Raw genomic sequence first — 13,538 nt, 5'->3', positions numbered from 1 at the left:
CATGTATAGAAACATGAGTCACTGATGTTTAGCATCATCAAGCAAAGAGAACTTCAACTCTCCTTATAAGATGAATTATATCCTATTCCTCTTACTCTGTGTTCCCATTCTAGCTCTGAAATTTAGACATTGTTTTCAGGGGTGCCTGGGTGGCTCAGATGGTTGAGCGTCTGCTTCTCCCTTTCCTTCTACTGCTCTCCCTGCTTGTGCACGCTCTCTCTCTCACTCTCTCTCTGTCAAATAAATAAATAAATAACCCTTAAAAAAAAAAAAAGAAATTTAGACATTGTTTTCAAAAAGCAGGGGTGGCTCTGCAGGTTGAGTGCCCAACTCTTGGTTTAGGCTTAGGTCTGACCTCAGAGTTGTGGAATTGAGCCCCATAGGACTCCATGCTCAACAAGGAGTCTGTTGAGATTCTCTCTCCCTCTCCCTCTGCCCTTCCCCCCCCCCCGCTTTAAAATAAATAAATAAATAAAATCTTTTTTTAAAAAGGCATTAATGGGGCGCCTGGGTGGCTCAGTCAGTTAAGCACCTGCCTTCAGCTCAGGTCATGATCCCAGGGTCCTGGGATCGAGCACCCGCATCAGGCTCCCTGCTCAGTGGAGAGCCTGCTTCTCCCTCTTCCTCTGCTGCTCCCCCCTGCTTGTGCTGGCTCTCTCACTCTCTCTCTCTCTGTCAAATAAATAAGTAAAATCTTTTAAAAAAACAAAATAAAAAGGTATTAATATTTCTAAATCTTCATATGGAATTTTAATATGTTAATGCTAGAAAGAGATCTTGGACATTGACTAGTCTAGATCAACAGATTTCGAGCACATAGAAGGCTTCCATCCTGTACACTGACTCCCGGTTCCCTTCTCTTCCCGGAATGCTACCTGCCAGTTTAGTGTGATAAAATTCAGAGGAAGAGAAATGATACCACAGAGAGGCCCTCATTTGTTCACTGATAGAAATTCAGGAACATTAACAAAGGGCATCACCCAGAGACCACAAAGTCAAACCTGGTTTAGGGAGGTTTAAAAAAAATGGAAGAGGGAGTAACTAGTTGGCTCAGTGGGTTGTGGAATGTGTGACTCTTGATCTCAGGATTGTGAGGTCGAGCCCCACGTTGGGTTTTGGATTACTTAAAAACAAAAAACCTTTTTTTAAACAAAACTGTTTTAATACTCATACAACACTTCTGTTATGGTCTGAATGTTTGTGTCCTCCCAAAATTCGTATGTTAAATCCTAACGCTAGAGACCTTGACATATTTGGAAGGATTAGAGCTTTATACTACAAATTACATCAAGTTATAAAATGAAGTCAGTAACAGTTCTTTGTTAACCAACTTCAGAACCAAAATAGCATTTAGAATTTTTGTTATCAAGCCATAAGCTTTTGGAGGGGGAAAAGAAAAGTAGATCCTACCCAGAGAAAGATCAGAGACCCCTGACATAATCTAACTCTCAAAATGAGAAAATACAAAAAGAGATGAAGTATCTTGCCCAAGGTCACAGTGCTAGTTCGTAACAGAACAAAATCTAGAAGTCAGTCTTTCTGAAATGAAAGCCTTGCTTCTTAAACAAGCCATCTAAATGTTATTATATCTATAGTTCAATGAATAATTTCCCAGTTGAAGTCCTACAGATATATACCTGCAACTTAAATCAAATTATTTTCTTACCTGCCCACTGCACACGAAAGTCAAGGTCAGAGTTCTCTTGGCCATAGGCTAAAGCATAGTTAGTAATTTGCTGCCTGCTAATATTTATCTCCCATCTCATAACTCATATAAGGAAATATTAAAATGATGATTCATACAGGTTTTCAGATTTCCTAAAAATTAGTTTCTGTAGAACATTCCATATACCTTCACTTACTCCACCATCAACTTACTTTACAGTGGTAACTTTGAAAGCAACTTGCCCACCTTCCTCATTCACACACAGCCAAGCCTGAGAACCCAGAATATGCAAAATGACTTACAGGACTGCTCCCAGCACATGCTGTGTTTCATGAATTGAGTGTAGAAACTAATATATAGAGATAAGGCATATACATACCTAAGCACATTTCTCTAAGTTCTTACCCAGATTTCAAGGTCTAATTCAAATGAAAACTATTTCATGAAATCTTTTCCAGCAAACCCAACCACAGCGATTTCTCCCTACCAGGACATTCTACAGGGTTCGGTTTAAGAATTACATGTTCAGCATTTAGTGCGCCCTGTCTTTAGTGCAGAAACACTTCAAGTGTGATCATAGCTCCACCACTTCTTCCTACCTCTGGTCTGCTGGGCAACTGGGACCCTCACACTGACCCTTTTGTTCTCCAAATTTGGACAGGGAGAAGAGGGAAAAAAAATTTTTACCCCATAATTCAGTTGAGATAAACTGGAATTTTCAAAAGGGGCTCTCCTAAAATGCTAAAGGAAAAACAAAACTGGAATAACAACAACATAGTGACAAAATTATAGAAACAGTCCTATTCATGGTCCACATTTTTAAACCATCACACAACTTTGGTCTAACCACAGACTGGCGTGGCTGGTTTAATTTCTGGGCATACAGGCCCTTGATTCTTTTCCTCACCAACTCTATCTACCCCAGATGACATAAACTTAATTTGAACAGTACTCACACTAGAGCCTTTGTGCTGGTCATCTCTCTGGGTACTAGGCCACCTTGATGCTCCCTCTGATGTCAGACTGCCCTTTCATCTGGCCAACTACTCCCGCATAAAAGCCCAAGTTCAACCTTCTGCGCCTTGAGAAAAACCCTTTTACAAACCTTTGGCAAGGCACCGTGATTCTGACAACTTCCTACCAAACTTCCTCCCAAAAGTCGAACAATATTCACTTTATCAGAGTTGAAGAGAAACCAAACACTTACAAAGAGAATATTACAAGCTCTCTCCAGGCATTCACAGACCCTCGAAGCACGTGGTGAGAACCTGTATTTTAGAATCCAGTGATTACATGGCCTTAGACAGGGAGCACCATTTCCCAAAAGTTTCTTTCCTTATGTGATTCTCTGCTCACTTCCCCCTGCATCCCTTCTTCTACACTCAACACTGACAGCAGCAGATTTCTTAAACTACCCACCCTCATCGGCTTTGTCACTGACTTCCTCTCTAGAAAGAATACTTTTAATTTTCTGTTAATTTGTGAAGCAGAGAAGATGGACATCCTCTAGCCTTTCTTTTTTTTTTTTTTTTTAAGATTTTATTTATTTATTTGATACAGCACAAGCAGGGGGAGTGGCAGGCAGAGGGAGAGGGAGAAACAGGCTCCCCGCTGAGTAAGGAACCCAACGCAGGGCTCAGTCCCAGGACCCTGGGATCATGACCTGAGCTGAAGGCAGCCGCTTAACCAACTGAGCCTCCCAGGTGCCCTTTAGCCCTTCTTTGATAAGGCTGGCAATTCTTCCCCCTTTCTCAGACCCTCCAAGTGGCCTCTTCCAGGGGCCTTACAAAAAACTACATGTTACAATCAGGCAGGGTTAAAATGCATTTATCAAACAAAACAAAACAAACAAAAAAAAATAAACAAAATAATTTTTTAAAACACATCCGGAAAGAAGAGGTCATTCTCTTGTGCTTTCTATTATTTTGTAGTCATTAATCAAATAAAGTTATGTAAGATATTAATTTTTTTCTCATTATATTTCTCCTTTCTCTTACCTCCATTTAAAGAACACAGCCTCTGTGACTCATTGCTTCAGGGGAGGCAGACTAAGAAGTAGTTTGAATGTTTTTCTTACTTGGAATTTCAGAAACCAAAACCCAATGGACAACTTAGAGAGTTCATGAACATAAACAGAAGAGCTTTGAAGAAGCATGAAGGAAAAATGATTCACCCCAGACTAAGGATATATCCTGAGCAAGAAGAGCAAGAAGATCAAGGCAACATCCACAATTCTTCAGAGCGCACAGGTCCCTGAAGGCACCTGGCAAAGGCTCAAAAACATGGAGAATGTTGCCTGGGTGGTAGATGTCACAGATGGGCACAGGCAGCCTTGGAGAAGTTCCCCACCTCCCAAACATGACAAGGAAGGAGCAGACCGGCACAGGACCTGAGGAAGCCAGGCAGGGTGGAACCCTGAATGCCTTAAAATTAACATTTGACCTGATAACTGCATACCAGAGTCTCCCCCAGCTGAACATGTAAAGGTCCCCACAACTGTGTGTGGCACAACTCTGGAGAAGGATAGGGAACCCCTACAGTAACTGAGATCAAATTTTTCATATTAAATTTACTTTTTAGAAAACAAAAAGTTGCCTTACTTTTTGTACAGTTTAGTTTGTGAAACGAGATTTATACTTTTTCATTTACTCCTTTATCTTGTTTTTCCAATTATTTTCATGATCCTTGAAGACAAAGATCAGTCTTAAACTCCTGTATCACTAGAATTTTTCAGAGTGCCTTGAATTTAATTAGCACTCAGTGTTAATAAATTCTGTTTGGTTAACATTATCAAATCATAAAATCTTTTAACTGGATGCATTAGAAAATCTTTTATTCCAATCTCTTTAATTCACAGATAAGGAAAATAAAGCCCAGGGGATTAAATTTTCCAGGTCATACAAAAAGCCTCGTGTTTGTTTTCCTTCCAGAATAACTTTAATCTTCTAATCTTTAATCTTCTAAAGTTTGAGGGCTGTGCTGCCAGGTATCTTCTTGAAGATGAGGCCTTATTAACTGACACCCAATCAAGCCAACTTAAATGGATAACGCACCTTTAAATTATCCACTCAAATCCCACCCTAGTGTTCAGACTCCTTTTAGAAATACTAAGGACTTTGATCCAGTTTATCTTCTATACTTCCCACTCCTGTAAGAATGTCCCCTTTCTCTGAACACTGGCTGATGAGCCATTGTGCGTGACTGCCTCTCTAACCCTCCCCTCTATCTTCAGAAAAACGTCAAGAGCATCATTTTTGTCAGGGTGCATTCCACTCAGGGATATCCTTAGGGGGCAGTAAAACCAGAAGATTGAGAAAGGTCCCAGGCCTTGAGGGAGAAGATGCAGCTTTGCCAGATGGTGCTAAATAAAAGCCTGAATTGTTATACAACCCCTTTGACAGAGATCAACCGCACAGACTCGTCGCATTTTTAACCAGCATCACTTTGTCTTCTGAATGCTTGCTAGCTTGTTTTGGTCTTTTTCATTTTCTTCTCTCAAGATTGTGCCTGGCTTTATTTTAACTTCATTTAACCTATATGAAATATTTGAGGAGGTAAAAGACTAAAATGCCATGAACAGGGGATTCTCATTATTTCACCTTTTCCCTTCTCCCCTCTCCTTGGGCGTATTTCTACTATAAGGAAGTTTTCCAAAGTTTTCCAGTCTTCAACAGTCTTCTTTTTTTTTTTAAAGATTTTATTTATTTATTCGACAGAGATAGAGACAGCCAGCGAGAGAAGGAACACAAGCAGGGGGAGGAGGAGAGGAAGAAGCAGGCTTATAGCGGAAGAGCCTGATGTGGGGCTCGATCCCATAACGCCGGGATCATGCCCTGAGCCGAAGGCAGACACTTAGCCGCTGTGCCACCCAGGCGCCCCTTCTTTTTTTTTTTTTTTAATATCTGCATAAAATACCAAGAGTCCAGCATGGGAAGAAGGGGAAGGATGAATAGGTTGAGCACAGAGGACTTTTAGGATGGTGAATATTCCTGCAGGATATTATAATGATGGATACGTGTCATTAACTTTTGTCCAAACCCACAGAATGTTCAACACTAAGAGTGAACCCTAAGGTATGCCGTGGACTGTGGGCGACTGCCATCTGTCAGCATAGGTTCATCCTTGGCCACAAATGCTCCGCTCTGGTGGGGAAGGCTGATAATGGGGGAGGCCAGGCATATGTGGGGTAGAGGGTGTAAGAGAAATCTCTGTCTCTCAATTTTGTTATAAACCTGAAACTGCTACTAAAAAAAAAGCCTTTAAAAATAATAAGAAGTAAATGCTAAAAGCCCTGAGCCCCATAAGCATACTACAATAGAATACTCAGCATCCGTACAGTATTCCTTAGACTACTGACTCTGGCTTCAAATTTTCAGGCCAGATTTAGGTCCTCATCTCCCACCCCACTGTCGTGCACACTGCAGCTGCTGTCCCTGGTACACAGCCCAAACAAAGATAGAGCTTCTCCTCCATTTCCAAAAACACTATTAACTCAAGGCTACTGTATCTTTTACTAAAGTTATGGGAATAAATGAGGGAGATTACGTATAGGACCAAATAAGAAATTAAGATGAATATTTAGACATCATTTTTCTTTGAAAATTTCATAGTTATCACCACCATGGGGAATTTCTCTATAGTCACTTGTGTTTTTGCCTTTGTCCAGTAAAATTTGCTGGGTCCCATTCCCACCTGCTGTCCTAATACTTGTCTCCTCTCTGCTATCTACTTCTAGATCCCTTCAACCTACCGCCCCCTCCAGACACCGTATGAGAATCCCCATCTTCCTCTTACTTAATCATGCAGCATAGTTTATCTCACATTTGTTTTATTCTCTACTCCAGATTAAGTTCTAAGCCTGTTTTCATAGAGCCAAAGTCTTGCCATGAGATTTCTTAAGCAAATAAGCCACACACCCTGAAGGTTAATTATCATTTTCCTATGTGATGTAGAAGCAGCAGCCTCATTTCTCTTTTATTAGCAGCTATTTTTACAAATGTGAAACTTGGAGTCTTTGTGTGTCTAAGACAAGCAGAGTCACTCTAGGAGGATTTGCAAGTGGAAATATTTTCATCTGAGCCTTGCATTTTTGTTTAGGAATGATCAAACCATCCTGAAGAATCTCTACTGTGGTCTAGTTACAACTGTGCCTCCTAAATCAAGTCCTGCATGATACACCATAGTTCAAAACAGATGCCTCAGATATCTTTAAAAGCGATTATTTGATTTAAAATTTCCCCCATATTAGAAGTTTTGAGGCAGCTTAACAGAAATCTACAATATAACCTTTAAAAAATGTGACCTCAAGCCAAGGCCTACAGTGGCAGGATAGTAGACAGTAATTAGCATGAACCAGGAAACAACAGCTGCCCTCGGAAGCAAAGTTCTAACATTGCTGGATGAGAGGCAGGCAATCTCTACCCAGAAGCTGTCCTAAAAAATGGTTTTGTGTGATTGAAGGTGATGGTATCGGGGCATCTGGGTGGCTCAAATGGTTAAGCGTCTGACTCGGTTTTGGCTCAGGTCATGATCTCAGGGTCCTGAGATCTAGCCCGAATCTGGCTCCCCATCAGCAGGGAGTCTGCTTCCCCCCTCTCTCTTCCTCTGCACCTACTCCAGGCTCGTGCATGTGCGTGTGTGCTCTCTCTCTCTTTTTCAAATAAATAAATCTTAAAAAAAAAAAAAGGTGATGGTATCATAACACCAGCTCCAGATCTTCCTAATTATCTACAACAATAATCTAAGGAAATCTCTGTATCAATGATAGGCAGCCAACTCCCAGGCAGTTTTCATGCTATTCTGAGTGACCACAGACAAGTGCATTTTGAGTCTTTTTTCACTTCCAATACTTCTTGTTGCAAAAAGAAGTTATTTACTCATCAAGTTCATCTTTTATGAAGTAATCTGGAGCATTCTATGAACATGGAAACCAAATAAGGGAATATTTTGAGTCTTTGTCAAATGAGCTAGCTCTAATGGTAATGTTTCAGTGTACACAGGCACTGACACTTGTATCTCCTCCCTTATCTTCCCTCTGATTTTTGGTGAAAGGTCCTCTTCCTACACCTTGGCACAATGTCTATCACAGAGTAAGACTCTGTTTTCATCAACAGAATAACCTACTGGATTGGATTTTCTTATCAGCAGAATGATCACCAGGCAGTGGCTGTACTTGAGCTACTTTACAGACCAAGTACATGGTTAGCCATAGAAATCATTTTAATACTTTTCTTCATAGAAAAGTTACTTCATAGTTTATTTAACTTTCCAAAAGGCACATTCATCATGAAAGAGAATTTCAATTCAAAAGACTAAGTCAGTTATTTTCAATCTTCTTCTGTGATTTAAACATATCTAAATCAGAGAGGGGAACCCTCTTACACTGTTGGTGGGAATGCAAACAGAGGCAGCCACTCTGGAGAATAATATGAAGGCTCCTCAAAGAGTTAAAAATAGAACTACCCTACAACCCAGCAATTGAACTACTAGGAACTTACCCAAAGGATACAAAAATACTGATTCAAAGGGGCACATGCTCCCCAATGTTTATAGCAGCACTATCAACAATAGCCAAATTATAGAAAGAGCCCAAATGTCCATTTACTGATACATGGATAAAGAAGATGTGGTACATACATATACAATGGAATATTAGTCAGCCATCAAAGAGACTGAAATCTGGCCATTTGCAACAACAGGGATGGAGCTAGAGTGTATTATGCTAAGCGAAATAAATCAGTCAGAGAAAGACAAATACCATATGATTTCACTCATATGTGGAATTTAAGAAACAAAACAGATGCACATAGGGGAAACAAAAGAAGAAGAAGAACAAGAACAAGAGGAAGAGGAGGAGGAGAAGGAGGCAAACCATAAAAGTGACTTTTAACTGTAGAGAACAAACTGAGGATTGCCAGAGGGGAGGCAGACAGAGGGTTGGGCTAAATAGGNCAAAAGAAGAAGAAGAACAAGAACAAGAAGAAGAGGAGGAGGAGAAGGAGGCAAACCATAAACGTGACTTTTAACTGTAGAGAACAAACTGAGGATTGCCAGAGGGGAGGCAGACAGAGGGTTGGGCTAAATAGGTGATGGGTTTTAATGAGGACACTTGTGATGAGCACTGGGTGTTGTATGTAAGTGATGAATCACTAAATTCTTCTCCTGAAACTAATATTACACTATATGTTAACTAGCTAGAATCTAAATAAAAACTTGAAGCATTAAGAAAATAAACATATCTAGATCAGTCATGAGTATCACCAAAACAGTATCTGAAAGCAGCTCACTTTCTAAATTAAAATTTCCTAGAAGTTCCTTTCTAGTAGGAAGAAGAAGAAGGAAGAGGAGGAGGAGGAAGAAAAAGAAGGAGGAGGAGGAAGGGGGAGGGGAGAGGAGGGGAGAGGGAGGAGGAGAAGGAAGATGAAGAGGAAGAGGAAGAACAGAAGAAGAAGGAGGGGGAGGAGAAGTTGTTGTTTTTCTTGTAATTTTAAAAAATCCTAAAAGCTAACAGTTGACAAAGTCAGAAATCGATTCCAGGATCTTTACTATGCTCTGTTGGATACCTTTCATCCACTCATCTATTCGTTCACACCTTTGATATTTACTGAGGTCCTGCTACAAAACAGGGTATAACAAAGTGATTACGACAACTGGGTAGAAAAATTTACTTCTGCAGTGATGGATATGACTGCTCCTTCCAGACTTCAAAGGAACAACTTTCTTTCCCAAATCTAAGTTTGAATGCATTAATTACACTGATGTAACTAGGATCAGTTATTGAATCAGAGCAGTGGGAAACAAAAGAAAGAAGGAAGAAAATTTGTTGCTTGCGTTGACTTTATTGATATAAAGTCAATAATGAAACTTAAACACATTGAGAAATTTCCTAATATTTTCACCCCACTCCCACTGAAAGCCTGAGGGATGAACTTTTTGGTAGTTATTCTTTGCCTAGGCAAGTGGAAACCAACATGGTGGCAAACTTACAAAGCAAGGTATTAGTGCACTGATTTACAGAACCCAGAGTTTAGAGAACATTACTCTAGAAGGGACACAGGGACCAGGGACAGAAAGAACCTAAAATTAAATAAATGATAAAAGCTAATGTTCTCAAGTGAAAGTTTTCATCATTTCAATCTGTGAGATAAAAATCACAATTTTTCAACACACTAGATATAAACACATAAGGAAAGTTGCTTAGTGTAAAAAAGTCCACATCACTTACAAACCAGAACTGATTGTTTATACACTTGTGTGAAAACATGATTTGGCACTACTGCCACTGAATGGCTTTACCCTAATCTGTAATTGAATTTCGACTAGGACATTTGGTATAAGCATCACGGTTAAGTCAAGTTCTGCTTGAATTAATACTCAATACCTCAAACCTGGATTGTTAAAACCTCCTGACGGTCTTTCAGCCTCTCCACTACAATAGATCCTCAGACCACTGCCAGACTCATCTAACCAAAACAATGCTTACTCTCAAGAATGCCCATTGAATGGCTCCCCATTGTCTAATAAATAAAGTAAGATGTTTTCATCCTGGCACTTGAGGTTCTCCACAATATGACACCAATCTAACTTTCTATCTGATATGTGAGCCCCCAACTCCAACTGCACCAGGTTTTTCACTGTTCCCCCAAATAAACAATGCTGATTTCCTTCTCTATAACCTTGTGTATGTTGTGTTTCTCCAGATGTAACCACTGTAGAAGTTCATGGAAAAACACAGTTCTTTGGTGAAACTTTCCTATCTTTCCTTCCCATGATGGTTTTCCCTCTGCATTTCTAGAGCCATTTCTCAGCCTCAACACTACTAATATTTTGGTCCACGTAAGTCTTAGGTGGAAGGCTGTCCTGTATACTGCAGAATGCTTAGCAGCATTCTTGGCCTCCACTCTACTGGTGACTCCAGCAATAGGAGTCACCATCCCCCCAGTCAGGACAAGTAAAACGTCTCCACACGTATCAAATGTCCCCTAGAGAGACAAAATCATTCCCAGTCGTTCCAGATCATTGTCGTCTGTATCACTCATACTGGCATTTTAAAATATTCCCTATGTTTATTGCCTCCTAAACTAGACTGTTTTGGTACAAGTACTGTGCCTTACCTTATTCTGAATTCCTAATAGAGCACTGTAGTGAATACTCAATAAATATTTAAAATTTGAATTTAGTATCTAAAAGTTAGAAGCAAAATGAAAGATCATTTGACCTAACTGCAGGTTTTTAAATGTGGAAACTGGAAGCCAGAAAATAAAGTTATTTGCCCCAAATGAATGTGTGTTGGTAGAATAGTTCTCCTCTTCCCAATCAGTAGTATTAACATTATGTACATCTTTTTTCATGGAATCTATAAAGACTTAGTTAATTTTACATCAGCATGAGCAAACAATAATCTGCAGTTTTACTGAGGGTTCTTTATTTTATTTGGCTTTAATAATATGCATATATTGTATTGATACCTTTCTATTTTTATATTTAATGAAAAAAAGTTCTGAAGTGTTAATGGTATAAGAAAGAGACCATGAATTTATGGTTGAAAGATTAGAGTTTACCATGTATAGGTGTATTATCTAACTTCATTTGTCTCCACATCTCATCTTTAAAATTCGTATTCCAATAAAAATAAAATAAAATAAACTCCTTGACAGAGGGGACATTGTTTCTTTGCTAGCATATCCCCAGTACCTGGTACAAAGTATGGCGCTCACCAAATATTTGCTAAATGACTGACTGCTCAACTGAGGATATATTAAGGGCTTGCTTCAACTTAACCTGAAATAAAATAAGAAAAAAAAAATTTTTTTAACTTGGAAAATGTAAAGTATTAAACAAATTCAAGATATTATTGTGCTTTAAAATGCCTAAGGAACTTAACATGTTTAAAAAACAATGAAGTGAGAAATCGAAATTAAAATTTGTGGCATGTCTCCAAAACAGTGCTTTGAAGTTTTCAGCGCTAAATGCCCGGATTATAAAAGAAGAATGATCTTGAATCAGCGAACTCAGCTTCCACCTTAAGAACCCAGAAAAAGGGGGCGCCTGGGTGGCACAGCGGTTAAGCGTCTGCCTTCGGCTCAGGGCATGATCCCAGCATTATGGGATCGAGCCCCACATCATGCTCCTCTGCTATGAGCCTGCTTCTTCCTCTCCCACTCCCCCTGCTTGTGTTCCCTCTCTCACTGGCTGTCTCCATCTCTGTCAAATAAATAAATAAAATCTTTAAAAAAAAAAAAAAAGAACCCAGAAAAAGAAGGGTGCCTAGGTGGCTTTGTCAGTAAAGCATGCACCTCTTGATCTCCATTGTGAGTTTATGTCCACACTGGACATAGTAAAGATTTTTTAAAATCTTTAAAAAAAAAAAAAAAAGGAACCTAGAAAGAGAACAACAAACAAAATCAGAAGACAAGAATGCCCACTCCCACTACCACCATTCAATGTTAGGCTGGAGGGTCTGACCAATGTGATTAGGCAGGATAAAGAAATAACAGGTATCCAGATTGGGAAAAAAGAAGACAGACTGTTTTTATTCACAGACAACATAAACTTTCATACAGAAAATCCTATGGAATATGCAAAAAAAGTTATAAGAATAAATAAGTGAGTGTAGCAATGTTGTAGGATACATTTCAAAATTGAAAATCAATTATATCTCTATATACTAGAAATGAACAATAAGATATTGAAATTTTTTGAATACCACTTACAATATTATAAGTCAATATGATACTTACAATACTATAAGTAAATATGATATACATAGGCAGAAATCTGACCAAAAAATATAGAAGACGTATATATTACAAACTTCAAAACATTACTGGCTGGGAGAAATTTTTAAAAATGGAAATAAATGGAGAGATATACCACGTCCAAGTGCCAAATGACTCAATATTGTTAAGATGTCAATTCTCCCCAGTATGATCTACAGATACAATGTACTAGGGATACAAGGAAACTTTTGGGGGTGTTGGATATTTTTATTACTATAATGATAATTTCACAGGCATATACATATATCAAAAGGAGTAAAACTGTGTGCTTTATGTGCAGCTCATTAGATATCAATTATTCTCCAGTGAAGCTGTTAAAAATAATTTTTAAAATGTTTAAATGCCAATACGTATCAATGGCTTTAAATACATTCATTCATCTGCCATAGCCTTTGTATTTTGGGGATCTATTCCAGTAAAACATGGCTAACTGAAGGTTGAATGAATATATTTACTCTATTCCTTAACCACACTTTACTGAAAGTATAGTTATGATATTGTAAGGGCATGGCAGAGGGTAGAGATCCCAAGGAAAAGAAAACTGTAGAAAAGACAACCAGCAAAATTTTTGAAATCTGGAAATAGGTGAGTTGAGACTGACATAGCACATCAGAGAAGGAAGAGAGATGCCAAGATGCCACTGCATGGAGGTGGTCTTAGAATGCCAGCTGACTGAACAGAACCCCAGGAAGTCCCCGGAGTTAGAGGTGCTAGGTGGTACAAAGAAGAGATGCATGTACTGAACCCATCAGACCTCCCAATCCCTTTCCCTATACCCTCGACATGCAGCTGAGTGACTGATTGTCCAGCTCTTCCACCATAAAAGTCATAGAAGCATCCTATGGAGAAGATGAAGCAGATCACTCTGGGACACTAAACACAGCTGAGGGTGTGCTGTGGACTGAATGTTTGCATTACAACCACATTCATATGTGATCTGAAGCCTGATCCCCAGTGTGGTAGTGTCTGGAGGTGGGTCTTTCTGAGGTAATAAATCATGAGAGTAGAGCCCTTAGGATTAGTGCCCTTCTGAGATGAGATAGGAAAGAGATGCACCCCTCTCCCTCTCTTCTCTGTCTGCCCACTCCTTGTTC

Source organism: Ailuropoda melanoleuca, chromosome 1 (assembly GCF_002007445.2).
Source record: "Ailuropoda melanoleuca isolate Jingjing chromosome 1, ASM200744v2, whole genome shotgun sequence".
NCBI lineage: Eukaryota > Metazoa > Chordata > Mammalia > Carnivora > Ursidae > Ailuropoda > Ailuropoda melanoleuca.
The sequence above is the reverse complement of the archived record's forward strand: the minus strand, read 5'-3'. Positions refer to the sequence as shown.